We start from the raw sequence: 4,504 nt of genomic DNA on the forward strand, positions 1-4,504 counted from the left end.
GCAGAAAAGAGTTCGATCGATCGAACTCAAGTTTGAGATCGATCGAACTTTGCAGAATGCTCAATAATGACATGAAAGCTTATGCAATTCTCACCAAAGTTCCTTGAAATGCATATGAACCAAAAACAAGTATCTAAACTTCGCAAGAAATTAAACGAAAGATAGAAATGGGGGAGGAATAGGGTTTTGACACCCTACGAATGCTTTTGCTAGTCTTTAACGTCTCTAGCAAGACATTGGGCTCTTTTAGCCCAGATCAAAGACCTTATAATGCATCCCCTCCTTGTTGGGGTGATTGTTGCTTTGAACTCCACCCAACAAATGGTTCTTTGAAGAACTTGTTGGATTAAGCTCAAAGGAAGTCTTTGGTCCCTTGTCTATGCAATTACAACCTTTGGGCTTCCATACCCTTTCAAAGCAAGAGTTTGAAACAAGACTTTTAGAATGCAAGGTTGAAGATGATTCTTTGGAAGTTTTGGTTTTACATAAAAGCTCATTTCCTTGGCATTGAAGATCATGACATTCATCTACAACATTGACTTCTCCTTCATAATTATCAAATGAATTGGGTGTGGGATTAAAGATATTCAACTTCACCTTCATGTGGCCAAATGAAATCTTCATTATCCCCGTCCTACAATTGATATTTGGCATTAGCGGTTGCCAAGAAAGGACGTCCAAGGATAACGGGAATTTGGCTCTTAGGATTGGGAACCGGTTCCGTGTCTATGACAACGAAATCAACCAGGAAGAAGAATTTGTCAATCCTTATCAAAACATCCTCAATTATACCCCTAGACTTCTTAATGGATCAGTCGGCAAGTTGTAAAACTACCAACGTTGGTTTCAATTCACCTAAGCCCAATTTGACATAAACCGAGTAAGGAAGAAGATTAACACTTACTCCTAAGTCAAAAAGCGCCCGATTAAAGATATGATCACCTATAATGCATGATGTAGTGGGTGAACCGGGGTCCTTAAACTTTGGAAGAGTGTTATGTTGCAAAATTGAGCTTACTTGCTCGGTCAAAACCACTTTTCTTGGAGTTTGGCTCTTGTTCTTTCGCTTTTGGGTGCACAAGTCTTTCAAGAATTTGGCATAAGCTGGAATTTGCTTGATTGCATCCAATAGTGGAAGATTAACTTTCACTTGCCTAAACATTTCCATGATTTCATTGGTTTTTGCCTTTTGCTTGTCTTTTGAAATGGATCATTTTAAAGGCATCCGAAAATGGAACCTTTGGTTCAAACACTTTTTCAAAATTTTCTTTTAAACTGTCTTCAACACAAGAAGTTTTCAAATCATTTTTCAATAAAACATTTTCAAGATCTTTTTTCAAAACTTCTTTTTCAAACACATCTTTTAAGACTTTCTCATTTACAAGGTCATATATATGCAATGAAGGAGGAATGGGATGTGAAACGGGACGGGTGACAACTTGAGGTTGCACAGGTTCACTCTCTTCATTAGACATTCTAACTTGATTGTTCACAATCGTACCACTCCGCAAGGTAGTCACCACATTAACATGTTCAATGGCATGGCCTTCCGATGAGAAATGGGCTTCCACAACACATTGTTGCTTAGGTGGGGCATTTATAGGCATCTTTCCCTTCTCTCTTGCATTGAGAGTGCTTGCTATTTGCCCTACTTGGGTTTCTAGCTTTGCAATAGATTGAGAGTGAGAATGAAGCAATTGAGTGTTAGCCTCTAAAGTGCCCAAAGCATTCAAAACTTTCTCTTCAAAGGCAGGACTTCTAATATTACCTTGGGAATAGGATTGGTTGGGAAAATGAGAATTAGCAAATTGATTCCCTTGTGATTGATAGGGTCTATAACCTTGGGATCCTTGGTTTTGAAGTGGAGGTGGTATGTACTTCCCTTGAAAACCGCCTTAGGAAGGGTTTGAGCCCTCTCATTGGTTTTTCCAAGAGAAATTCGGATGATTCCTCCAACTTGGATTATAATGAGTACCATAAGGATTGTTCCCTTGGTTCATAAAAGCCGCATTGACTTATTCATTAGGTTCACTTTGCACTTGTCCATAAGGACAATGAGAAGTAGAATGAAGAACACTAGAACAAGTCATACATGTTTTATTTGATGCACGATGAGAATGGTTAGGGAAGAAAGATACTTGGTTTGCCGAGTTTTGGTTAATAAAAAATTGATCAAACCTTTGAGACAAAGACTTCATTTTGGCGGCTATTTCATTTGAATGTTCGACTTGATGTAAGCCAACACTCTTCCTACCTTGTGAATTTCTACCATTCTTGGATGATAGTGTTCTATGCAAAGAATTTTTACTCATGCTTTCATAGAGACGCCACACGTCATCCTCATGCCTATCAATGTATAAGCCACCCATGGAAGCATCAACCATACCCTTATAGTTGTCCGATAAGCTCTCAAAAAAGTATTGAACTAATTTCCATTTGAGCATGTCATGATGTGGACACTTTCTAAGCAACTCATTGAAGCGTTCCCATGCCTCATGAAACGTTTCTCCATCCCCATGTGAAAATTCTCGAATTGAGGTCCTCATGGCATTGGTCTTAGAAACCGGATAGTACTTCTTCAAGAACTCTTGTTGCATTTCTGCCCAAGAAGTGATTGAAAAAGGCCTAAGATTGTTAAACCAATACTTTGGCTTGTCTTTTAAGGTGAATGGAAAAAGTTTGAGTCTTAAAACCTCTTCCGGCATGTCCGTATATTTTATGGTGGAACATACTTCAAGAAACTCATCTAAATGCTTGTAGGGTTCTTCACTTGAAAGTCCATGATAGTTATGAAGCATTTGAATGGTTTGTGACTTAATTTCATAATGATGTGCTCTAAATGGAGGCAATTGGATGCATGTAGGTGCATTATACTCATTAGGCACATAATGGTCTCTTAAAACAAGAGGTGGATTAGCTACTTGAGGTGCAACATGAACACCTTGGTTTTGAATTCCTTGATTGTTGATGGGAGGTTGTGGAGCATACATTGGCCTTGGCATTCCATATGGAACTTGGCCTTGTTGTTGTGGTGGTTGGTGAATGAATGGCTTAGGCATGCCTAATGGTACTTGTATGTTCTCATTGTGCACATTGGGATGAAGGATACCTTGTTGGTCAATGTGACCAATGTCCTTAACATGATTATCATTATGGTCATCCATTGAAAGATTGGCTCTATTTGAACTTCCTCTTCCTCTAGGATTTCTAATGATAGATTCAAGATACAAATCAAGAGGGGCAAGAGTTGGTCTCAATGAACGACGCCCATGCATGCACGATACGAAACACAACAAATACAAAGAATGACAAACACTATGCCTTCACAACAATGCAATTAGACTTCTTCCACAAATATTTAATTCATACTCCCATACTTTAACAACAATGATACAAGACAATAAAAAATAAGCCTCCACGCGGGCCGACAATTTAACTAAGGGATTGAGTAAAGAAAATCTCGCAAAGGTCCTTTAGCACTTCAACTCCAAATTTTAAAGCTTGGCTTAGCAATTTTAGAATTTTTTAGCTTTTTGCTTTCTTTGCTTGCTTAAATTGAATGCTCAATGGCTCATTTGTTTGCTTACTTTCCAACAATATACCTAGTTAAGTAAGAACAACACAATAAGTAACCAAAAAGAAAAATAAAAATAAAGTAAAGACACGATCAAAAGAGTACTAATCCTAATCAATTCCACAAATCCGACATTGCCAAATCTAATCAACAAATCCCCGGCAACGGCGCCAAAATTTGACGAGTTATGGCCGTTCTTACACGCCAAAATTGATGTAGTGAATGTGCGGTTCAAGAAAAGCCTTTTGGGTTAAGTTTAAATTTATAAAAATCACTACCAACACTACTACTAAAGTAGCAAGAGTGAGTAAGGATCGTCCCAAGGGATTTGTGGGGATCGAGCAATGTCGTGGAATCATTATTAGGGCTAGTAGGTCAAGTGATCAAACAATTGGTTGGTTGGTTAATTAGAGAACAACTAAATTCAGCTAAGTGATAACAAAGAATGCAATTCAGAGCAAGTAAGAAAGAGAGAGAGAGATCTTGGGGTTTAAAGATCACCACCAAGTAATGCATTTCTATATCATTGACAAGTGATTAATGAGGGCAAATAGTGGGTTGCATTATTGGTGTGTGTGTATTTGGTTGATTCAACAAGTAAGGATGACTAGTTAAGCATGTATTATCTAAACATCATGTGAAAGGCACAATATATCTAAGCTATGAAGCATATATTGTCTAAACAACATGTGAAAGGCACAATAAATCAAAACAAGTCATTAATCCTTTCATTAAGCTCACAATCCAAATACAACACAGGGATAGAGACATATGCTAATTGCATTCAGAAGCTTGGATCATCAAACAACAAGCATAAATTATCCTCCCATTTAACACTACACTACGACTACACTACATCTACACTACTAGCATGAAAATAAACTAGGGGAAAGGCACAATCCATCGTGAGATAAGCATGAACCATCAAGA

At 37.9% G+C, this 4,504-nt stretch overlaps 1 pseudogene; it reads left to right on the plus strand.

The window, feature by feature from the left end:
* The first annotated feature begins 2,442 nt into the window (after positions 1-2,442).
* On the plus strand, positions 2,443-2,541 carry LOC132267934 (small nucleolar RNA R71; annotated as a pseudogene).
* The last annotated feature ends 1,963 nt before the right edge of the window (positions 2,542-4,504 follow it).

The sequence above is a fragment of the Cornus florida genome, unplaced genomic scaffold (assembly GCF_030987335.1).
Source record: "Cornus florida cultivar Cherokee Brave unplaced genomic scaffold, ASM3098733v1 CherokeeBrave_3.0.0_Hap2_Chr07, whole genome shotgun sequence".
Lineage (NCBI taxonomy): Eukaryota > Viridiplantae > Streptophyta > Magnoliopsida > Cornales > Cornaceae > Cornus > Cornus florida.